The 26,989-nt window shown below is 35.3% G+C and overlaps 1 protein-coding gene and 1 long non-coding RNA gene across 5 annotated transcripts in view; one reads left to right on the top strand and one right to left on the bottom strand.

Moving 5' to 3' along the window:
- Positions 1–26,989, bottom strand: part of LOC127853988 (cGMP-inhibited 3',5'-cyclic phosphodiesterase 3A-like) — a 206,292-nt gene that overhangs the window by 100,923 nt on the left and 78,380 nt on the right. The gene's annotated exons all lie outside the window — the stretch shown is intronic.
- LOC127853996 (uncharacterized) lies at positions 1,665–4,038 on the top strand. Its single transcript, XR_008036868.1, has 4 exons — positions 1,665–1,851; positions 2,318–2,399; positions 2,860–2,982; positions 3,365–4,038. It is a non-coding gene; the product is annotated as an uncharacterized LOC127853996 (long non-coding RNA).

Genomic DNA, 26,989 nt, shown 5'->3' on the forward strand with positions numbered 1-26,989 from the left:
TGATAACCAGTTATAAAACAGAAAAAAAATGCGTCCATTTGCCTTATACTCGCCCTTCAGCAAATGGACCATTTATGAATTGTAATAACAGCTGTATTAAGAATAGTGTTCGACCCACAATACACGTTGACTTACTTAACCCGTGTTTCGAAGGTACAGTTAAGTCCGGTAATCTTGCGCGTCCGGTAATCTTGCACACTTCGCATTTGCGAATCTCGCAGACGACGAATGGTTTTCTTTAGTGATGAAAGATGGAATTTCACATTTTTAAGAATTAACGGATTTAAAAGTTACGTATCCCAGTGTGACCCAAATTCGACGATGTAACTGTTACATGAAGCAATATTTAGCAAATAATGAAAGAAATAATGAAATGTTTAATAGCACAAAATAATAATTTTAAACTCGGCTGTATTACTTTGAAATGATTCCAAGACAATAATCATCCATTTAATCAATACAAATAGAACATCGTCGAATTTAGGTGTCGTCGAATTTGGGTTGCCGTAGGATATTCCATGCAAAATTAAATTCGATCATTACATTTAAACACCGGTTGCGTCATCCCTATACATGGTAAACACTGGCCTTCTTACGAAAACTTCAAAATGAATCACAAATTCCCTGCAGTCTTTAGCGTTTTCATACTTTAAATTAAGAATTCATAAATCCAATGTGTAATTAAGCATTCCATTGCACAATATCCGATCAGTTATGGTATTTTTTGCCATGAAAATATATCGCATCAGACGACATAGTCATCATTTCCCGCCATTCTGTCAAACCAATTTGGTATGATCTCCGCATGCGCAATGGCCTAGTTTTGATATTTTCTGTACACTATGGAAGCATGATCGTGGTATCAAACCTGTTATGCTTTTTTTTTTCACGCATACCGGTACTTTTTTATTACATTGTTGTAATTGTCCACTATTATTAGTGATTATATATTTTTTGATTTGTAGTGAACAAAAACTGCACTAGAAATCCACATTTAATTTCAATGGTTTTGCAAACTGATTTTTAAAATATTTTTCTGGAATGTTTTTTGTCAATAATTGGACACCATATGTCTACAATTTTGCCTAAACGAGGTCATTATACAAAGTGCGCAAGATTACCGGACACTGTGATAGTTTGAAAATGAGGTGAGTCATGTTTGTTTTGAAATCAAATCGGACAGTTCTTCACTGAATTAATCAGATATTTTTGTGTTAATAAGCACATGAACTTATAATTTTCATAATAAATTTAGATATTATGTTGCCAATTTATAAAAGAACATGTTTTTAAAACAATTGACCCTTAACTGCGCAAGATTACCGGACAGCATCGTAAGAACTCTCTGTCTGGTTGATTATTCTTTATCACATATCAAGCACTGGTACTTACCATTTTCCGATACATGAAGATGGTTTTCCTTTCGATGTGTCGTTTAACTTAACATGAAGATATGAGTTTAGTAAGGAGGGATTAATTTTAAGTTGGAAAATTAAATTCCAAAGCTTATTTCAGCACCGCATCATACGGGTCTCTGAAAATCTACCCAGCCTAACCCCAAATGTAAGAGATAATTTCATTGGCCAAAATTCACAAAACAGAGCTGACTGGTTTTTATTTTATTTCCGTAGACTGTCAGCGGAACAGCATTAACGAAAAACAGTCGGGTGCATATAAGCGCGCTTTTTTTAAATGGCAGACGTTATTTTCTTGTTCAATCGCGTATGAGCTTTATCGAACCACAAAATGTAGTCGCACCCAAAATAGATGTTGCTCACTACCAGGAGGGAGATCTCATCAAAGCCACTTACCAAAAACAAACATACGATGCGGTGATCAGTGAAATCCATCGTAAGTAAATTCGTTTGATAGCCAAACTTTTTGGTACCAATCTAAAAAAATCTTGAAAGGGGCGAACACTTTTTTATGACTGAAAGCGTTAAGCCCGCCTCGTCACTAATGTTAATAAATTCCTGTCGGAGAATACCGCAAAATGATATTTCAGTTCGCTCAACGCGGACCTATTTGACGAGGCGGTGTCTCGGTTAACAATGTCCCCTAAAAATGTCCATATTTCAATCGCCGTAGAGCAAGTATATTTCACTTATTGTTTATAACACTGTGTATTGATAAAAAATACAAAGTATTGAAATAAATCAATATTAAAGTTAAGGGGTCTTCCTGATCATTGTTAAACAATTTGTTGTAAATAGTACAGGTTCGGGCAATCATATTTTCGGATAACGAAAAATAATCTTGTAAATAAATATATTGTCATAATAATAATATTAAAATTTGTATATACTGTTGATTACAGATGACGAGGTTTCTCTTAAAGCAAGCAAAGCGACCGCCTTAGCATGCTTTCGAGGCAACTTAAGATAGGAAAAAAACTCAAGGTAGGTATTATTTTCAAGGCATGTTCACAGTTCAGTGACAGGCAGGCAGTCCAAAATTACAGGCTTTAATATTTATGAATGTGAGTTGGACACTTAAATGAGACTCAAGAAATTCAATTTGCCTCCATTGAATAAGTGTTATTATAAGTATTTTTTTTATCAGTTGGTCAACACTGCCTATAGATATATGATTTTTTCCCTGTTATAAATGAAACATGAACACATTGTTCACAGTTATCCAATTTCACACTCACTCACTAGCCAGGGGTGAGTGAATTTATTTGAAAAAAAAATCTGATGAACAAACATTCGATAACATTAGCTAATTGTTTGTATGAGTAACTACCCAGTCTAGCCAGAATTTCCAAATGTGAAATTTGATGGACTAAAACAAAGTATTCATGATCGCATGACACAATGCTCAAGTTTGGTTTTCAACGCATTTCATGAATGATTTTAGAGTTCAGTGATCAAACACCAACAGAGCCTCGTGATAAGTTGCCTGTAAAGAGGAGCATGAACCCATCAGATGCCTCCGAAGATATTGACCTGACTAACAATGCTGCAAAGCAAAATCTCAGTAGTATGTTGGTTGTCTAATACTTTTTATTTTAATCCCTTAGAAATATATAAAATCCAGTACTTAATGCGTTCAAATCATAAAAACCTGCAACAGTGTCTTGAATATATTGCGTTCGTATTTAAGTTGGTGCTGAATGTCAAATTGTGTTATCCATCACCAGTTTACTTACAAGGTTTGCTGTATTGAAGCATTCTCAATTTGAAAATACTAATGTTGTGATCAAATGTGTAATTATTTGTTTGAATACTTTGATAATAAGTACACTCAATATTGACTAAATAAAAAGACGTTATGTCTATATTTGTAATACTGTCCAGCTGGATCATTTAGACTTCTTGTTTAGTTTAAGATGTGACTACATTTGTTATCTAAATGATTTCAGAGCAAAGTGCTCAAACACCTACAGAGCCTCGTGACAAGTTGCTTGTACACAGAAGAGCCTGATCCCATCAGATGCCTCCGAAGAGATTGAAAAGAACTGTTTACGGACATTTTCAGAACTGTTTTTGAACATTTGTTCCAGACTTATTTGAAGCAACCCTTCGAAACTGTTCTAAACATTTCTAGAATTGTACTGGAACACACCGGCTAGAACTGTTCTGTTATCATACTGAAAATGTTCTAGAATTATTCTGGAACAGTTGTTGAACGTTAAATGAGAAAAAATTTCTAGAACAATTCTATAACAGTTCTGGAAATTTATTCAAGAAAAATTCTGGAATAGTTCTAGAACGATAGTTCAAGAATTGTTCTAGAACAGTTGTTGAACGTTAAATGAGAAAAATTTCTAGAACAATTCTATAACAGTTCTGGAAATTTATTCAAGAAAAATTCTGGAATAGTTCTAGAACGCTAGTTCAAGAATTGTTCTAGAACAAACCTTCAGAACTGTTTCAGAACAAATTGTTCTAGAAATTATTCTCATTTAACGTTCAACAACTGTTCTAAATCGTTCTAGAGCATTTTAAGGATGATTCCAGAACACTTCTAGTCATTAGTTCCAGTACAATTCTAGAAATGTTATAGAACAGTTCTAAAAATCTTCGCAGGGGTAAGCATTAAAACGACAAATACATTTATCAATGATTTTCCGAGATATACCGATTTGTTCTGATTTCCAAACTTTCTGTACAGTTCCTTTAAACTATGGCGGACGTGTTTACAAAATTCCTAAACACATATATCGTAAATAATGGCAGTGTTTTATTGGATTATTTATACTAATTATCAAATTGCAAGGTAATACTTTTTATCTACTATAATATCGGGTATGTTTAATATAATAAACATGTTAAAAAATATAGTTGCGTCACAGACTCGGAAATAAATTTTGATGCGGTCGACATTTTACTGACGCTGATTTTCCTATTGTCTGTAATTAAATAAATTTTGAGAAGTGCCCATAAAAGGACTGGTACATACTGTGTCACATTGAAAAATATCCCGATCTCTGTAATATATGTGAACCAATCGTTGATTGTACTTACTTGATTTTATTCGCATCCGTACTCAAACCGGATCGGTTTTTTTTCTCGTTTCGCTCGTTTTTCAGTGCGGTCGGGAATAAAATATATAAAAAAAAAGACGATTTTCCGATTTTATTTTTTTTCCCATTTTCCAAAAATTAGGGTCGGCGGTTTTGTAAACCAAGAAATATAAAAGTCGTGGCCTAATGGTAAAAAACATTGCTTTCAATTATTAAGACTGAAATATTTTAGCAGCTGAATGTTATGAATAAAATCTATAATAAACTCACAGCATCACAGGTACAATTGTGCACTTACTAATGAACAAGTACCCTTACAGTACCAACAAAATGAAAACACAATGAAAAGCTTATTTATAACATATAAATACCAGATTCCTCATTAACTCCTTGAAGCATTATTTTCACACGCATATGTACCCAAAGAAACACAATCCTTTTAACGCAAATTTTAACAGCGCAAATTCACATTAACCTGTCCCAATTTCAAACTAAAATTCTTTCAGAATTCACATGGTTAATTAAAATCCAAACTAGCATATAGCAATAAAATTCACACAAGTAAAAATTTATGATCAACCATTGACGCATATCAGCTAGAAAATGAATAAAACAAAAATAATAATACAGTGTTTTTAAACGAGTTTTAACTTTCCTGCAAGAACGCAACATCTGCTAGACCTAGGTATTTCTCAAATGGTTGCTATGACGTCAGCTTGATTTTCATTCAGTACCAACATATTGTAAACACATTTTATACTTTTGGAAAGTGGTTCCAGGGGATGAAGAGGCACAATATTTCAGTAAATTACTGCAGTTGTTTAACATGATTTAAAAGTAGATATTCTAGTATTTTATTGAATCATTTCGTACAAAGCTGTATAATGATTTAATTAACCCAAATTTTTAAGAGATTTAATTATATATAAAACCAGCTTTCAAAAGAAGCAGATTGACCAAGCAGGACTGATCAAAGTTCTTACATTATTTTTGAGACCAAGAAATGTTAACAGCTTGTCTACATCAAACTATGACTATGGGCAAGCCTCAGGTTAATTAATTTACCACTGCATTCACTTGAGACACACTCTGGGAAAACAGGGCTTAACCCTTTCAGTGCTGGTACCGAATTTTGAAGGCCTTTGCAAACAGTTTGGATCCTGATGAGACGCCACAGAACGTGGCGTCTCATCAGGATCCAAACAGTTTGCTATTCTGATAGTATTCTTTGAAAAAAAATGAAGAAAATGCTAATTTAAGAAATTCAGCAGACAACATTTTAGCAGACGACAAAATATCCCAGCATGCAAAGGGTTAATGCATATGAGCAAGCTCATCAGGGACAACACTTTCAGCTTTTATGGATTTTTTTGTTTAAAGGAAGTCTTTTCTTAGCAATAATCCAGTCTAGGTGGAAATAGTTGTCCCTGATTGGCCTGTTTAACCCTTAAAGCGCTGGAGCTGAATTTTAAAGGCCTTTGCAAACAGTTTGGATCCAGATGAGACGCCACAGAACGTGGCGTCTCATCAGGATCCAAACTGTTTGCTATTCTGATAGTATTCTTTGAAAAAAATCGAAGAAAATGTTAATTTTAGAAATTCAGCAGAAGACATTTTAGCAGACGACAAATTTCCCAGCATGCAAAGGGTTAAACTGATCAGGCTAATCTCTCATTCTCTGACAACACTTAACACACATGCATTAAGGCCTGTTTTCCCAGTGTGACTCATTTGATAATTTATTTCATATCCCAAGACCATTCAAGAAGACTTCTAAAGACACTTGATGATAAAAATCAATGTTTCAATTAAAAATGTAACCTTGAAGGCACAGAAGCATGAAAATAAACTGCATAAGCTGATTTTGAAAACAAAACATTACCATCCGATGGATGTGGCTAGTTTCATAGTCTACCCAATGGCCAGTTTCATAGTCCACCCTAAGTGGCCAGTTTTATAGTCTACCCGTTTAGTTCAAACAGTGAGTTCCCAAAAGAAGAGCAAATTCCACATTTAATGGGTCTAACACATGGGAATTTGTGCCACCTGCCATTAGCAATGGAGCAAGGTATGCCCGAGATCCTAACCCAGGTTCAACCAAAGGTCACCAATACAGTATCCAAGGTTGCTCTAACTACCTCCACCATTTTAATGGCATCTCATACAGTTTGCATGGCAGGGAATTATCCTATGTTATGACAAATTTTTGAAATATACAAGGCATAAATTGGCAAGGTTACTTTATAATTAACTGCTGGACTTGAAAAGTGAGTAAAATCTCCATTCAAAACAAAAGCTACTATAAGGAATTATAGCCTTATTTGGATATGTGAGCAAATGTAACCTTAAGTCCAAATCAGTCACACTAGGTTTTTAAATGCATTAACAGCTAATAACGAAATCCTGATGGGTCAAAGCCTCAGTCTATACCCTCAAAATGCCCCCCCCCCCCCCCCCCCCCGTTCCCCTACTTGTATATACAGAAGCTATGTTTGTGAAACAATGCCCCCCTTCTGCGCTTTGAAGCTATATATTTGACATTGAATGATGACCTTGACCTTTCACCACTCAAAATGTGCAGCTCCATGAGATACACTAAATGCTAAATATCAAGTTGTTATCTTCAATAGTGCAAAAGTTATGACCAAGGTTAAAGTTTTGGGACACACACACATACAATTACAGACAGACAGGCCAAAAACAATATACCCGATCATTCGATCCGGGGGGCATAAAAAAAAAAAAATCAGAATATAGACCAAGAGTAAAACTATCTGAGCCTCATTCTGGCAAAACTGTTCTTAATTCATGTGCATAAAGTGTTGTCTCAGATTAGACTGTGCAACATTCACAGGCTAACATTACACGGGAGAGGACACATTCCACTCTCAGTAGATTTTCATTCTGAAGATATATACTTTCCTTAAAAGCAATTTTTTTATAAAACCAGAAAATGTTACCCTTGATTAGCCTGTGGAGAGTGCACAGGCTAAGCCGGCACATGCATTGAGCCCAGTTTTCCCAGAACATGGCGAAATATTCCCATGAAATAAATGGTACCACTTTCATTAGCCAGTTGTTCTTGCTCTAGTCTTGAAGTCAAGTTGTTCCTTTTCTATCTATCTTAGGCCTACATGTAATTAACAAAAAATCAGAGGTGAAATGGTGTGAATGGATGTTGAATGCCAATTACCCAAGAAAACTGAGAAAAAAGTTTCACCTGGAATTCGAGGTATGTCAGTCCAGGTCTACATGAGAAGACAAACTTCAGCGTTTCAAGTTGTTGGTAGTTAATATACAATCTTTTATCTTAAAATGGCAAGAATAATTTTCATTAAATTTCTATACATGTGAAAAAAAATTCATATTAAGCTACTAATAAAACTCTTGATAATTTTTTTCTTAAATGTACAATATAGTTCTCATCATTGTTTGTTCTTTAGCCCTTTCCTGATTAGAAGCAAAGTGAAAATGGCTATGTGCAAACAGCATAAAACCAGAACAGCCTGTGAGTAACTCGCAGTCTGTTCACGTTTTATGCTGTTTTCTGCTCATCAGTATCTAAATGATGGAAATAAAGCCTTAAAAACTAGAATCTAGTAAGAAAGGTCTTAAATTAAATATAACTTTCTTGGGGACTACAAATGCATTAAAATACGTATCTTTAAAGTGGTAAAGGGTTAAGCCAAAGTCATAATTTGTTTCAAACATCACCAAACAAAAGGGTGGGTAGGTTGGGTAACCTTTGTTTTGCTTTCTTTTCTTAAATGATTCCCATTTAAATATAAAATATGCAATAACATGCATACATTTTTATATCTCTGATGAACATTTTTTCTTTCGTTTTATTTAAGTAAATTTAAAATTAACTAAGCAAATGCCAGCGTAGTAGAGAAAATGATCACAAACAAACTTAATTGTTCTTCATGAATTGAGCAATTTCATCATAAATCTAAAACAACTTATTAGGGTGGGCACAAGAAATAACAGTTGGTCGAGTTATAGTTTAATCAATTTCACTTTTACCTCACTTTATCTGGAAATATTTATTGTTCATCCTGCTGTGCATAATTATCTTTTTTATATTTTAACTTCACAGTCTGATGTCATCTTGCTTTAATTCATTTACATCATTGCTAAAACACATAACTTTCTTCTAAAACAAACTTAGGTTATCACTTCAGCAGAAACGCATTTAAGATTTTAGTTTTAAATTGCAGAATGCTGAAATCTTTGACATTACATGACAGAAAGACAAATCCTCCCTTTTGAAATATCTTTCAGCTAAATTATCTCCCTTTTTACTACAGAACTTATAAAGACAAATATTCCTGAAACAATTTCATGCAGTCTATGCTTACATATCCCATAGCATGTTTCAACAAAGAATTTTCCTAATAAAAACTTTATTCACTACAATGAGTAGAAATATGTAAGAACATCATTCAAAGTCACTGAATCAAGTCTATTTTAAATTATTGATAAAACATTTTCATATAAAAGAACATCATCACCAAAATTTTGCAATGTTTTTTATCCCCACGCTTTTTGAAAAAAAGGTGGGGATATTGTGGTTATCTCCGCCGTCCGTCCGTCCGTCTGTCCGTCCGTCCGTCCGTCCTGGCCACTATCTCCTCCTACACTAAAAGCACTAGAACCTTGAAACTTACACACATGGTAGCTATGAGCATATGTGCGACCCTGCACTATTTGGAATTTTGATCTGACCCCTGGGTCAAAAGTTATAGCGGTTGGGGTGGGGCCGCGTCAGAAATTATCACTCATTTTTTTAGGTTATTTTACATTTACTTCTTTATTTCTACACCGATTCACTTCAAATTGATACTGGACCTCTCTTATGACAATACGGTCAATCTCAACCATGCATGGCCCCATTCCCAACCCTGGGGCCCCCCGCCCACATAGGCCACACCCACCAAAAATTTCCATTTACTATAATTTTTTCATTTCTACACGGATTCACTTCAAATTGATACTGAACTTTTGTTATGACATTAGGGTCAATCTCAACTATGCATGGCCCCAATCCCAACCCTGGGGCGCCGGCCCACATAGGCCACACCCACCAAAAAATTCCCATTTACTATAATTTTTTCATTTCTACACGGATTCACTTCAAATTGATACTGAACTTCTCTTATGACATTAGGGTCAATCTCAACTATGCATGGCCCCATAACCAACCCTGGGGCCCCGCCCACATAGACCACACCCACCCAAAATTGCCTTTACTATAATTTCTTCATTTCTACACCGATTCACTTCAAATTGATATTGAACTTCTCTTATGACAATACAGTCAATCTCAACTATGCATGGCCCCATTACCAACCCTGGGGCGCCCCGCCCACATAGACCACACCCACCCAAAATTGCCTTTTACTATAATTTCTTCATTTCTACACCGATTCACTTCAAATTGATACTGAACCTCTCTTATGACAATACGGTCAATCTCAACTATGCATGGCCCCATTACCAACCCTGGGGCCCCGCCCACATAGACCACACCCGCCCGAAATCGCCTTTTACTATAATTTCTTCATTTCTACACCGATTCACTTCAAATTGATACTGAACTTCTCTTATGACAATACGGTCAATCTCAACTATGCATGGCACAATTACCAACCCTGGGGCGCCCTGCCCACATATGTCAGATCCACCCAAAATTGCCTTTTACTATAACTTCTTCATTTCTACACCAATTCACTTCTAATTGATGATGAACTTCTCTTATGACAATACGGTCAATCTCAGCTATGCATGGCCCCATTACCAACCCTGGGGCACACCTAGGTCAAACATTCGGCGTGGGGATACGCGTCGGCCTCTGCCGCGCCATTTCTAGTTGCAAATGTAGTGAATCACATACACAGCAGGGGAGACAATTCATGAGCTAAAATGCTAATACTATTCCAGAAGTTATTTCCCTTTCTATTATTTGAGAATAGTGTAAACGTCACATATGACATTTACCTACATTTAAGTTGAACAACTACATTCTACATAATTCACAAATGTATTTAATACAGAATCACCAAATTCAGAAGTCATTTAATAAAAACTGCAGTCACTATCAAGCCAATAACTGGCATGATATATTAAGTAGGAAATAAGGTCAAGTTTGATTCCACATAAGTTCCTCTCCCAGCACCAATGAAATGAAGATAACAATCTTCACAGCACATTGTAAATTAAGTTATTTATTTTATCATATGGAAGCCAATCATTATATCAAGGCAAACTCAGCAGTAAACCCAGTAAAACTTTGGAATGTCAACAAGTTTCAACATAATAGAGATGCTTGAACACTACCGGTAATTGCCATGGAAGATTGTTCTGTGAGTTTTGCGTACAACTAAATGATGATGAGTTTGAGCTTGGTTTGGTTGAGTCTACTGTCTACATTATAGAACCCTTTACCACTTAGATACGTAGAATCACACATTTGTAGTCCCTAACAAAGTTATATTTAAGATTTTTTACTAGATTCAAGTTTTAAAGGCTTCATTTTCAAAACTATGGATACTGATGAGCAGCAAACAGCATAAAACCTGAACAGACTGTGCTGTTCTGGTTTTATGCTGTTTGCAAAAGCCATTTTTACTTACTTTGCTTCTAATGGAGGAAAGGGTTATAGCTGTTTAAAAATCTAGGCCAGTTTTGTTGAAGGTATGTAACGTAGCTGAAAAACTCTAATCTACGTAAAAAAAACACATTTCAATCGCTGAAATATTGCGAAAAAAAATTATTTGCTGATGAGTGCAAAATTTAAGATTTTTTTAGATATAACATCCATATACAAGATCTAATTTCACAGCAGCATGATATGCATTAAAGTATATTTTTATGAGAATGTTGATTATAATTGATAAATACAACCACAAAGGTGTAATTAACAAACCTAGTTCTTATCTGTGTTTTGTCACCTGCTTAAGACTGCTGTGTAACTCTACTATAAGACCTCCCATCACTTGATTCCACTTTGAATCTCCAGCTGATAAAACACCAGAACACTTACCTGAAAATAAACAAATCACAAACAATCAGATATAGACCTCTTGCAATCACATATTATGTCAGCAAATGAGGGGTAAAAGACATATACACATGGTTTGACTAACATCTAAAAAAAATGTACACACATATTTGAATATCACTTCTTTTCATAGTATTTGCCCTCATCATAGTGTCTTGACTTTAACCAAAAACCCGAAAGAAGTGATGGAAAAATAATGATTTTTCAATTTTTAGAAGTTTTATTTTATTTTATGACTATTACGACCATCATTCTCATGATTTCCGTAGTTCATTGGAAAGTAGGTGATGTTTATTCATGGGTGATGCTATGATTTTTAAGGTTCATGGGGGGGATAAAATTCATTAAAACTTCGCTTTGGTTTTTCTTCATTGAATGTGGTACAATATGGTCAAACTATATATCATTTTAAAGCTAAAGACGGATAGAATAACATAAACACATTTTTGACATTCAATATTTGTGTGCTTTATTCGTATTTTGGTTTAAAACCAATACTTTTTTACACTAATTTACAAAATCTCAATCTAAAGTTAGGAATGATATGCACTACCTTAAGTTGAATAAATACAAAGCTATATACATATACAAGGTCAAGTTAGCAACATTTCACAGAAAATTATTGTCATAAAACAACAAATGAGTTTTTATTCAACTGCCTTTTTTGGATAAATATCCTAAACATAGTTCTAAAAATAACTAAAACGTAACTACTTTTTAACAATCCAGGTATGGTGGATAATAAGAGTCACAATTCTATTTCAAAGGCTTAACAATTTTGTTATTTACCTCTCAACCAAATTGCAAATTTTAAACCATCTCAAATTGAAATAGATTGCAGACGACATATAAAATTGTAAAGGAATATAAAGAAATTGGCAAAACGATTGATTTTATATTTCGATTCCTTATACCCATTTGAAAGCGTGGTCATCGCTGTGATCCGTAGAAAAACGTGCAAAACAAATCGGTCGAAACCACGTGCAGTGGTGAGAAAACCGGGTATGTGTATACACATACCTGAGATAACACATGCTTATTTTGACAGTTTGGTGGCAACTTGTAAAACAACTATTAACATTAATCAGCAAGAGATTGCACTAAATAACAGAAATGACCGCGTAGAGATATCATCACTTACCCTATTTGAAATAGTTTCCAGCTGAAAATTGTCCGCCACACGTCTTTTTAGTTAATTTGTATTGTTTTTCTGGAGCCGAAGTGCATCTCACAGAATATCCAACCAACTTCCGTTGTTTTCACTTTCGTTATTAAAAACTCCGTTTAAAAGAATTATTACTACTTTCAGATTGTTAAAGCGATGTATTATTATATATTATCAATAGAATAGTATACCGTGATGAATTGAACGGAGTAATCTAGATCTTTCTGTCAGTCTGTAAGCGTACTATTTTATGCGCAATAATAAAGTATATGTGATTCGACAACGATTGTAAACATTGGTGAAATGCTTCTTACATAGTTATTCTTTTGAGTGTTTATGAGGTCTGATCGTGCAGTTTGCAAACATCAACGGAAAGATTACAATCCAATGCATTTGTCATCGTCAACCGTATGGAATGTCAATTAGGCGATGAGTGAGTTTTTAGCATGTTTCTTTCTATTTTATTAATTTAAAAATGGCTGCCCCCATGGTGATGAAATGACATGTGTTCGAGTTTTGATATTTCTAGATATGCAAACTTTTTTTACTATTTAAGCGTAACTTGCCCTCGTCAATGTCGATATCATTCACTAGTTATATAATTTTCCGCCGAAATACGTGGAATAAACATGATTCAGATTTTTGAAAATAATGTATATTTTAGTGTTAAAATCTCTTTGTATTTTGATTGATTTTGTGGATGTTATGATACGTTGATGTACAAAAATGGTAGCAGTTTGAAGGAAAAACATCCATTAAAGCATATATGTATACATTATCAATGTGGCACTCTTCCTTTAGTCAAATTTGAGTTGAATGCTAGGGGTCCCACATTTTTCAAAATGAAGCCTCTACATGAACCTTAAATTACGTAGCCGTCAATTATGTTATTTGGGTTATGGATTAATAGTAGCTTTATTAAATGTTTTATATACCGCTTATTTTTTAGTTAAATGTAAAAATATTTTAAGAACAGCATGGGCGAGAAATAGCCAGGAATTTCATTTTCCATTAAGATACTAATTTAGAACAAGCACATGCACATAATAACACATCTTAGCAACCAATCAGAATGGCCGATATTATAAGAACCATTGTACATGTTAAGGATTACTACATGGACCTAAATCTAGCCAGTATTTTGTCAAAACAATGCAGATTTTAATGCTGTTTTCATTGTTATGTCCAAGAATACACATTTATCTATAGATTGACATATAACACATGGGTGTTTTTGTATTTGTTCACTTCCAAAATTCTTATGTATTCATTAAGAGGGTCGATACTACTGATAGACATGCTTATATTAATTTTCGAAACTGCAGGCATCAATTAATGCTTTAGACTGTTATGTATGTTCATTTATTGTATACAAAATAACAAGGCACTTCTCTAAATTATTTGTTAATCACTGTTACATAATAAACTCTTGACTTGTGTACAGTAAATAATTTTTGGGAGATTGTACAATAAATTGACCTAGCAAAACTCATTACGTTTAAATATTTAGAAAGTTGACAAACTCTTTTGAGATTTTTGCAGATTGCCTTCCGTTAATAGACCCGTGCACAAACAATTCCCTTCACCTTCAGGTCCAGGGCTCAACATTAACAGTTGTCCTATTACCCCTGGCAAGTAAAAGTTGGGTCCGGGTAAGTTATTTTATAATCTAGTTGTCTGCTCGGGAATGTGCAAAAAAGAACAAAGAGCATTTAATTTAGACTTAAAATAGACTTTAATTGCTGTACTCATTTTGTTAAATGTGCAAAAAAAAAGGTTTTATGGTGTATTATTTTGATCTTTATTTAAAACAAGGGCTGTTTGTAAAACATGCATGCCCCCGATATGGGCTGTCAGTTGTAGTGGAAGCCATTGTATGAATAAGTTTTTTGTCACTGTGACCTTGACCTTTGACCTAGTGACCTGAAAATCAATAGGGGTCATCTGCCAGTCATGATCAACGTGCCAATGAAGTTTCATGATCTTAAGCCTAATTTTTCTTGAGTTATCATCAGGAAACCATTTTACTGTTTCGAGTCACTGTGACCTTGACCTTTGACCTAGTGACCTGAAAATCAATAGGGGTCATCTGTCAGTCATGATCAATGTACCTATGACGTTTCATGATCCTAGGCGTAAGCATTCTTGAGTTATCATTCGGAAACCATTTTACTATTTCGCGTCACTGTGACCTTGACCTTTGACCTAGTGACCTGAAAATCAATCGGGGTCATCTGCCAGTCATTATCAATGTACCAATGAAGTTTCATGATCCTAGGCGTAAGCATTCTTGAGTTATCATCCGGAAACCATTTTACTATTTCGAGTCACTGTGACCTTGACCTTTGACCTAGTGACCTGAAAATCAATAAGGGTCATCTGCCAGTCATGATCAATGTACCTATGAAGTTTCATGATTCTAGGCATAAGCATTCTTGAGTTATCATCTGGAAACCATTTTACTATTTCAAGTCACTGTGACCTTGACCTTTGACGTAGTGACCTGAAAATCAATAGGGGTCATCTGCCAGACAAGATCAATCTACCTATGAAGTTTCATGATCCTAGGCCAAAGTGTTCTTGAGTTATCATCCGGAAACCATCTGGTGGACAGACCAACTGACCGACAGACCGACTGACAGACCGACCGACATGTGCAAAACAATATACCTCCTCTTCTTCGAAGGGGGGAATAAATATGAGGTTTACAGTTAATGTGATATTTCATGTTTGAACAAGTGGCTTTGCGTTCAGGGCAAGTAGATTTTCTAAGTACTTGAAAGGCAGGGCAAGTTGGTTTTTAGGATAATGTTGAGCCCTGAGGTCACTAAACTTCTACAGGTTCTATGATTACTCAACTATCTTTCTTCAGAGCCCAATTCAGCAGCAATTTTAAGATTTTCTTATTTTGATGATGCATAGGAAGTGTAACAAAAAAATCACTGATATGATCAGCCTCAAAATTAAAATGTATTCCTTTTTTAAAATCTTTCTATATTAAACAGCATTGACTTGAAACGCTTCCAATGAACCTAATACCTTTTTTTCATGACGCTTAGAAAATTGCACTCAATATGGACGATTGAAATCTGTAAACTGAAGCCAGCATGCACAAATAGCTCCTTTTCAATACTACTGAATTGGAAAATTAATTTCATCAGCTTAAATCAACTTTACTACTGATGGCAAATACCTTATTGACAGATTTCCTAATATGCATACAATTTTAATATTATTACACTATTTCTAACTAAATAGGAACTGTAAAAAAAAAATTGAATTATTAAAAACAAGAGGGCCATGATGGCATTATGCGCTCATCTGATTTTAGTCTAGTCCACTCACTTTCAAGATTTAGATTTAGACAGAAGACACACAATGACAGACATACAGTGATCACAATATCTCTCCATGAGCACTTCCAGCTCAGGTTAGCTAAAAAACTGGAAAGGGCAGTTAACATTATCTAGGGCTTCTATCTATATCATAAATAGCTATTTTAATATTATTAATTATATTAACTGTATGAACATTTTTATAACAACAAGGGCTGTTTGTAAAACATGCATGACCCCCATATGGGCTGTCAGTTGTAGTGGCAGCCATTGTGTGAATACGTTTTTTGGCACTGTGACCTTGACCTTTGACCTAGTGACCTGAAAATCAAGTTTCATGATCCTAGGCATAAGCGTTCTTGAGTTATCATCCGGAAACCATTTTACTATTTCAGGTCACCGTGACCTTGTGTCCTCAAAATCAATAAGGGTCATCTGCGAGTCATGATCAATGTACCTATAAAGTTTCATGATCCTAGGCCTAAGCGTTCTTGAGTTATCATCCGGAAACCATCTGGTGAACTGACGGACATACAGACGAACAGACGGACCGACATGTGCAAAACAATATACACTGCAACTCCAATATATCGCGGTTGAAGGGATCCAAAGATTGCGACCGTGATATATCCGGAGCGCGATATAAATTGTCAAGTTATTCATCATGTATATGTATGCATTAGCATAGTTTGGCAATCTCAAAACACACTATTTACTTACCATATTGATTTGTGTGTTACATATATATGTTATTCATTGGTATAACACAAATCATTATTCCATGTAAGTATTTTGAAATGCATATAATTAAATTTGTAATCCGAAACACCATTGTCAAATGTTATTGTTCAAGAAAGCATGCACAAATTAGACCCATTTACGAAATGACGTCATTCAGCTCATGAAAAGCATGGAAAGTTTGACAAACTGAGGGACATGATTCACCTCTCAATTAAAAGCAAATAATTTACACTGTATCTAAAGCGCTAAGATTGCTGAGATAGGTCAGTATTGACTTGTGACAATTACAGTTATAATTGTATACACCTTCATGTGTTTACTGGTGCGTTTCGGCAGTTCAAAGCAAATTCAATAGAGAATGGTTAACACCCCAAATGACCTGTGATGTTTGACAAGTTGAATTATTGTTTATCGCAGTACACAGGTGCTAGAGTGGTGTACAATAAGAGCAAACAATCTGGTTAAAACTGGATTATGAATGTCGGATTAAACAGAAATTAAGGTGGGTGAAAAAAGGGTAAAATACAACTTTGAAACGGATTTTATCTCATCAAATTCTCAGATTTTAAAGTATGTTATTTAGAAATTATGCTCATCAATTTTTGGGAGTCATAGCCGATTCGCGATTTATTGGACAACGCGATATAACGGACCGTGATATATTGGAGTTGCAGTGTACCCCCTTTTCTTCGAAGGGGGGCATAAAAAAGTATTAATAACCATATATCTGGTCAACATGCTTGAAAATAACTATTTCTATACATCTATTTTTGTGCAATCTTGTTTAGGAATTAATGGACACTTGATATTAAATTGAAAATCGCATGATTATTTTTACATGTTTAACACTCATGTAGCGATGTTGCATAATGGTCAATAAATCGTTTTCATCAATAGAATAATATTTTTCATCCGTCAACATAGCACTAACAAAGAACTTGTTTGACCTTTACTAAACAAAGGCTTGGAAGTCATAGGAAATTTTGAGATTGATTAAATTCTCAGTGAAATCAATAGTCTTAAGTTTCAAACACCTAAACTGATGGAAAACATACAATATAGAGACACACAACAAGTTGGCAGCAGTAATGCTCACAGGTCTACTGATCTGTGTGTAACATACAAAGTTACAAGGTACATGTAGTTTGTGTCTTTGCTGGTTTTGCAACTTATTATAATGTGTGTTCACCTGAGATCAAGGTTGAAGACTTGACCTAGTGACTTAGTCGTAAATGTTGTTTTTAGAGAGGAAACAAGGTTTTTCTAAGATTTTACCAATTGTTTTCACATAATTATGAACTAGGCCTAAATATTGTTACTAGATTACCATTAGGACATTATGATTCATTTAGATTGACTCATAAATGTGGCCTCTAGAGTATTAACAAGGGTTTTAAAAGATTCGACCTAGTGACAAAGTTTTTCCCCCAGAACGCTGCAGTCTTCATATTGTAAAAAACATTCTTGCCAAGTTTCATGAAGACTGGATAAAACATGTGGCCTCTAGAATGATAATCAGCTATAAAGTGAATGACACATGACAGATAAAACATAGTGCCCAATGCCAGTCATAGAATGACAACATAAGCTCTCAATGGGGACTTGGTGCTCGAGCCAAAAATATCTACTTATATTTGCATGAGAGTTTTGTATTCATTGAAGAAAAATCAAGTCAATATTATATAAAAGATTTTAGTTTATTATATATTTTATATTGATGTAATAATATAATATATAGAAATAATGCTTTTTTACTAATCCTCAGTCTATAATTTAGTATAATTATGTGTGAGTATATTGAAGACAAAACTTGTCAATGTATCAAAGTGTGCAATTAATATGAAAAAATCCCAATCTAAAAGTTCAAGTCAAAATGATTGATCTGTTGATGACAGGCTTTCATCAAGCTGGGTACGCAATCTGAGACAATCTTGAAGCACCTCAAGAGAACAATGGAAAATCAAGGACAGAGATAGTTAACTGTCTGAAGGTTGCTTCTGAGGTCACAAAATTGAGTGACACACTCCCAGTGGCTGTCAGTAGAGTTCTGATTAAATATTGAATTCAGTTCCAATTTAATCCTTCCCTTTACCATGGTGGCTGTCAACAGCTGGTTTGATCCCATATACCAATATGATCCCTTTTGAAATGATTCATTTTTTATTTGAGCTGCATTCTTGGAAAACCGGGCTTTGATACATGTGAGTAAAGTGTCTGATAAGCGGCAAGCCTGCAGCTCTTACAGTTTTATCAGGGACGACATGTTCCGCTTTTATTGAATTATTTGTTTAAAAGAAGTCTCTCCTCTGCAAATCCAGTTTAGGCAAAAAGTGCTGCCTCTGATCAGCCTGTGAGGACTGCACAGGCTAATTTGGGATGACAAATGAAGCACATTAAAGGGGCCTTTTCACGCTTTGGTAAATTGACGAAATTGACAAAAATTGTTTCAGATTCGCAAATTTTCCTTGAAGTTATGATATTTGTGAGGAAACAGTAATACTGAACATTCAACATGCTCTAAAATAGCCATTATATGCATCTTTTGACGATTTAAAAATCTGAAAATTTTTAAGCATTGCAACGCGAAACGATTGAATAATTTGGAGAATTCTGTTGTTGTCGTTGTAATTTTTTATACTACGAGGATTGCATATATAATGTAAAACATTTGTGCGTCATGGTGTGAGAGCGGATGGTCTAGTGGATAGAGCGGTTGGCTTTTGCTCCATGGCTCCAGGGGTCAGTGGTTCGAGCCCCGTTGAGGGTTACTTTTTTTTTAATTCTGAAATGTATTATTGGTTTTTTTACTGGAGATTTTTAGACCCAAAATTTATCAATATAAAGCATTTAATGACAAACTTCAAAACATGCCAAAATCTGTGAAAAGGCCCCTTTAAGCCCAACTTTCACAGATCAAGGCTGCCTCTAATTAATTAAGTGCAGCTGGACTGTTATCTACCCAATGATTCAGATTTGCTTATTCATAAATATGCATGCATATTTCCAGATATATTTGTTATTATTGGCAAGGCTTTTCCATTGTTACTTGCTGAGAAGTCAAGCAGTGACTGTATGCAGATGGTCATATAATGCCCTGTATGCAGATGGTCATATAATGCCATATTACTATTGCAATGGTGCCATGAAATTATTCAAAATGCAAATAAACAATAAAATTAGATGTAATTCACAAGGCTTTTGTCAAGCAATATGGTCCCCTACCGGATTCACCATTGTCAGAAATTCCACCATTTTCAGAATTATTTTTTTTTGGATGCCATAGCAACCACAATTTTTGATGTAGAAACAAAATGAAATGACATGCATAATGTCAATATTGCCATCTATTTATGTTGCAAGTTTCATGAAAAAATATTAAGAACTTTTAAAGTTATCGCAGGATCCAGAAAACCACCATTTTCAGCAGTATTTCTAGTCTATTTGTTGCCATAGCAACCAGATTTTTTGACGTAGGAACAAAATGAAATGACGTGCACAATGTCCATATTGCCCTCTATCCATGTTTCAAGTTTCATGAAACAAGAAATGTGTCCACAGGACACGGATGCCCCCAACTGTAACTGTGTCACTACATAAAAGTATAACTGTGTAAACGCTTGGTAGAAGTTATTTGGTTTTTTCAAATCCTAAACGCAGATTTCGAACCTAAACGCGGACAGGCCTTGTCCATATACACATGCATGCCAAATATGAAATTGCTATCTGAAGCGACATTGAAGTTATGAGCATTTTTCGAAATCTAAACGCAAAGTGTGACGGACAGACGGACTGACAGACGAACAGACAGTCCGATCACTATATGCCCTCCTTCGGGGGCATAAAAATGTCTTAGAATATCAAAATAAATCAGAAAGCCACATAAACTAGAGAGCGGACAACATGCTTAATCCTTGAAATGCACTAAGTGACCCCGTGACCTAGTTTTTGACCAGGCATGACCCATATTCGAACTTGACCTAGATATTGTCTTAATACAACTTCTTACAAAGTTTAGTAAAGATCAGATGAAAACTACTTCAATTAGAGAGCGGACACCATGCTAAATCCTTGAAATGCACTAAGTGACCCAGTGACCTAGTTTTTGACCCGGCATGACCCATATTCGAACTTGACCTAGATTTTGTCTTGATACAACTTCTGACCAAGTTTAGTAAAGATCAGATGAAAACTACTTCAATTAGAGAGCGGACACCATGCATAATCATTGAAATGCACTAAGTGACCACGTGACCTAGTTTTTGACCCGGCATGACCCATATTCGAACTTGACCTAGATATTGTCTGGATACAACTTCTGACCAAGTTTGATAAAGATCGGATGAAAACTATTTGAATTAGAGAGCGGACACGAAGTGTGACCGACTGACCGACTGACCGACCGACTGACCGACCGACCGACAGACAGTGCGAAAACTATATACCCCCTTTTCTTCGAAATGGGGGCATAAAAATATTAAGAACTTTTAAAGTTATCGCAGGATCCAGAAAAGTGTGACAGACAGACAGACTCACAGACAGACAGACACACACACAGAGTGCAAACCATAACTCCGGTAGGGGAAAATTAACTGTTAATGAACGATTGTTAGAGTGCATGAACAGTTCAGGAAAAAATTATTGTGAGTCCATAAACTGTTAATGAATTCTGAAAATAGTTCAATAGCTCATGAATCCTTTTTTGCAGGGGTTCAATGTGATGTTTCATTGGTTGAATTTTCGTCCTATTACTTGCACATGGAACAAAATAGAATGCCCCAATACTTATTCGTGTAAACAGAGTTTTGATAGCCATGTCCCAAACAGTTGATCAAGAAGCAAAGCATTTTTGAATTATGTGACAATATTCAAAGATGACACATTCCTAAAAATGCCATACATTTTGGAAAATGTAACATGAATACAAGCGAGAATCAAAGTGAACCATTCAGGAACAGAAAGGGCCATTAAACACTCAGATTGCATTAGGTTGTGATTTTTTATTGGCCATCTTGCAAAGACTTATTAGAAATATGCACGAAGAAATTGCTAAAGATAATTATGAAGACAGAAGAAAGTGGTTAAAAGTGATTTAGAATTGTTTTCCTGTTCAGTCTCATTGCATGCCAGAGCTGTATTAAGCAAACATCAATCACATAATTTCATGCAGCGAAATCAGCAAAAACGTATTATTTAGCATCGTAAATTAAGTTGCAAAAATTATGCATAACGTTATGATGTGAAATCAACACAAAGTAAGTGATAATTGCCTGTGGTAAGGATATAACCTGTAGAACTTTACTTTAGGTTACATTCAACTAAAAGCTATAACAAGTATTTCTGAACAAGTAAATATTTAATCATATTATTACATGGAACTTAATATAATCTTTGGTGCCTTCCAAATAAAGCAGTCATCATAAACGCGAAAAATTTGGTTAAATAAATGTCACCCATGTTGAAAACTGTCCATTAAATGTTCAGTTATTCCTTGCTATGAAGCTCAATTTTGAGACACAAATGACCACTTCCACATCCCAAGTGGACATAAATCGCTCCGTTTTGCATAGCACTATATAATTTAAGTAACATATTTGTGATGCCCCCAATTTCCAGAACCACATTATTGAACATTTCAGTGTCTAATGTGAAGGTCTTAGATTTTTTTAGTCATGTGTATTTTGTGTGTTCTTTTGTATTCATTTTTCGTGCAAATACCCAAAAATGGTAAGTAAATGACAACAATCTGTGTTGTCTAAATGTTTATAGAAAACAACTACATTAGCAACATATATAAACCGTTAATGGATAAGCACCATCATCAAAATTTCTGAAACTTAATCTAGATGGAATCTTTATTATTGATTCAGTTGACAATGGAAATCGTCCATAATTATCATCACCGAGAAACACACAGATGCAATATCTTCCTTTTCTGAACAATCACTATTGAAATTCAGTAATTACAAACAATTACTGCTATTATTATCCAGACTTACTGGTGCTTGTAAAAAGTGTCGAATGCACCAAGTGAATTATATCACAAATATTTAAATGTTTGGATTTTAGCATAATATTTTGCTAAGCAATAGGTGTTTTGAACCTATTTTTCTCAAGCTATATGTAAATTACAAACTTATTCTTCACAAGTAAATCATCTGAGATTATTTTCCCAGCATCACAGTCTTATTCTTTTAATTATCTTAGAAGTTTAGGATTTAAGACATTTCAAACCAAACATTCATCATTTCACTGCTATTAGGACTGGCCAATGTGCTTTTTTTTTTAACCCTTTGCATGCTGGGAAATTTGTCGTCTGCTAAAATGTCATCTGCTGAATTTCTAAAATTATCATTTTCTTCGATTGTTTTTCAAAGAATACTATCAGAATAGCAAACAGTTTGGATCCTGATGAGACGCCATGTTCTGTGGCGTCTCATCTGGATCCAAACTGTTTGCAAAGGCCTTGAAAATTTGGTTCCCGCACTGAAAGGTTTAAATATCATCAGAGGATTATTTTATCGCAAATGACAAGCTGCAAAAGTATTTGCCTGTTGCTGGCACCAAATTGATGGCAACAATTTAACGCATGCCTTGGAATAAAGCGTAACAAAAGCAGCATTTCTCAAATGTCAAATACATTTTCATGTCATCTTCATGTAGACTGTTCCCATGTGACTCAAATGCTAATAATCTCTTTTGTCACGCAGCCAATCAATTGTGGTGATTAATTTCAAAGCAATCTTCTTTACTTCTCTCCTTGATTCCACTCTGGCCTACACTTGTCACATCTCCGCCATCAATTTTCATCAACTTCATTTCAAGATATGACAGGATTTTCTGGCGGACTGGCAGCGGTATCTCCTGACTTATCTACGCAATGGTAAATACGCTTTCTTCCAGGGAAAGCAATGCATCAGTTTCTTACTGATCAACATCTGATATATATGAGTCGCGTTCTGAGAAAACTTGGCATAATGCATGTGCGTAAAGTGTAGTCCCAGATTAGCCTGTGCAGTCCACACAGGCTAATCAGGTACGACACTTTCTGCCTAAACTTGATTTTCGGTAAGAAGGGACGTCCTTGAAACTAAAAATACAATAAAAGTGGAAAGTGTCGTCTCTGATTAGCCTGTGCGGACTGCACAGGCTAATCTGGGCCGACACTTTACGCACATGCATTAAGCCCAGTTTTCTCAGAACGCGACTCATATGTATAGTGATCTTGAACAGCAGTTTGCAGGGGATATGAGCTCAGCTATGGGAAAACGGGCATAATGGTTGTGAGTAAATTGTCTGCTCATATTAGCCTATGCAGTCTTCATAGTCTTATTAGGGAAGACACTTTCCCCCTAAACTGTATTTACTCTAAAAAAAGACTTACTTTAATTAAAAAAATACCATAAAGCGGAAAAGTTTGTCGCTGCTTAGACTGTGCAGATGGCACAGGCACTCTGGGACTACACTTTTCACACATGCATTAAGCCTAATTTTCTGCCATAGTTTTGATACCTTGGTCATAGCAGGGGGAATAATCAATATTTTAATTGAGGTTTTGAGGCAATATCAATCAATCAATCTGTCATTGATTGCCTTAAAGCTCTGGTGACAAGAAAATTGAAAATTCACAAAAGAGTGGGTTCCAGTCAAGGCAAGGCATGTCTTTCGATTTCTTTCTGGATAAATGCTGTATTCTTTAAATATTTCTGAACTTGTTACCATGCAATGCATGGTACTACATGCGCATGTACGTGCACCATAAAACCTACGAAAAAGCTGCATGTAATAAAACAATTTCGGCAAATCTTCATGGCATAAGAATTGGTTTTCAGGATTTTGAAACCAAAACTGTGGTTGGTTGCTATAATTATACAAGACTACGGCACACACAGGTAAAACCAGCAAATGTAGAACATTTGACCAAATATCATCACTTAAAATCAAAAGGGTGCCATAAGGGTTCTCTACTAAATCTTACAAATGAACCTTGCTCTGGGAAAAAGGGGCTCATGCATGTGTGTAAAGTGTCACCAATCCAAACGGACCTGACCGCATTCCCAAAATGGTTAAAAAAACACTGTCAAAGATATGCAGTCCACACAGGCTTATAAGTTTCCACATAAACTTGATTTTCAGTAATAAGAGACAAAAAATATAATAAACTCCAAAAACGTCCTCCCTGATTAGCCTGTGTGGACTTACACACATGCAATTTGCCCCATTTTCCAAGATTGCAAGGACAGAACGTTTATGGGAATAAAGCAATGGATTTGTGGTTGGAGTGCATTCTGATGACCCAGTTACCAATACCCTTCCAGAATACCCTTCCAGCAGGCACTGGTAACTATGTGTATGGCCAAGTCCCAAATTATGACAAATGATTGTAAATGTATACATTGCAAAGCAATGTACAGCTGGGTGCGATGCAAACAACGTGATAATGGAATTAGCAGTGACATTAGGAGGAATTAATCATGCTGCAGGTATAGACTAAAACAATACAATCATCATTAGGAATGACAAATGAAGTTATGTTGGCAGTCACCATCTCTGTCTATACAAACTATGACATGTTCCACTAGGAGTGTGCACAATGTTCTGCAGCTAGACACTCATTGCATAAAACAACAATTTCACCATGTGCAGCATTACATTTGAGTGCACAAAATCAGATTTTACATGATGAGCCCATGTATGCCTAGTGGACTCTCCCATCCTTCTAAATTGGATCAATTTATTTCCAAAATTAGGGAGGTCTAGTATATTTATTTCTATATTTAGAATATTTCTTACAGAAATTCCTTTAAGCAAACAGTGCAGACCCTGATGAGACGCTGCATCATGCGGCGTCTCATCTGGGTCTACACTGTTTTCCAAGGCCTTTTTTTCTAGACGCTACGCATAAATGGGTTAACCATATATAAAAAGTGACTAAACACATGTTCTGCTTCATCTTTACCATGGTCATAAATTAATGTTATATTTCCACTTTTAGGTGTATTTAATCAAATACTTGTAGTTTACTAACTTTGTATGATTTTATAGAAAAGAAGGCCACACTGGCTCTAAAATGAGTTCAAGGGACAACTTTGACACCACTAGAACCATATTCAGACAGGGCTTTAACCCTTTCAGCACTGGAACCGAATTTTAAAGGCCTTTGCAAACAGTTTGGATCCAGATGAGATGCCACATTCTGGATCAGGATCCAAACTGTTTGCTATTCTGATAGTATTCCTTGAAAAAAAATCAAAGAAAATTATCATTTTAGAAATTCAGCAGACGGCAATTTAGCAGATGACAAATTTCCCAGCATGCAAAGGGTTAATATTGTCAAAATAAACATTCTGACCAAGTTGTTTTTTGAAAATTAAGTAATAGATGTGGCTATTTATTTCGAACATGTACAGAATATATTTCAAAAATCAACACTAACAAGGGGCTCGCCACCTTACACATCAGCCACCCTTCAGCGCTGTCTTGTGACCCGCAGCGCCTGACCAAAATCCTGGGGAAATGCCTGAGAGAGGTATTGGGTTTTCTAAGATCTGACCTAGTTACCTGGTTTTTGAATGCATTAGACCCAAATTCAAACTCAGACTTATAGATATTTTTAAGATAAATCAAAATTGAGCAGGCGGCCTAGTTTTTTAATGCACATGTCCCAGATTATATATTGGCCAAGATATCATCAAAATAAACATGCTGGCCAAGTGTCATCACTAATGAGTCATTACTTGGGCTTCTTCAGTCACGTAACAAGGTTTTTCCTGATTTAACCTGGTGACCTTATTTTCAGACAGACGTGACCCAGATTCTAACTAATGATTATCCAGATAAAGATTCTTACCCAGTTTCACTAAGATTGAATCATAAATGCAGCCACCAAAGTTGTAACAAGGTACTTCTTAGATTTGACATGGTGACCTAGTTTTCTGTCGCAAGTAACCCAGATTCGAACCATCTTTGGTTTTGTAAACACAATTATTTTAACAACGTCCATCATGATTGGATAAAAAAATGTGGCCTCTAGTGCGATAATTCGCGAATTTATTTATAAGGCATGATGCAGGACAGACGACAGCTAACAATAGTCCAGCGTGCATTAGGACTGATTGACTTCAATGGATTTGTGGTTAGGCTGCATTCTGATGACCCAGTTATAAATAACCTTCCTGCATTTTACTGCTTGCACTGCCAACTATGTGCATGGCCAAGTC

The sequence above is a fragment of the Dreissena polymorpha genome, chromosome 12, assembly GCF_020536995.1.
Source record: "Dreissena polymorpha isolate Duluth1 chromosome 12, UMN_Dpol_1.0, whole genome shotgun sequence".
Classification (NCBI taxonomy): domain Eukaryota; kingdom Metazoa; phylum Mollusca; class Bivalvia; order Myida; family Dreissenidae; genus Dreissena; species Dreissena polymorpha.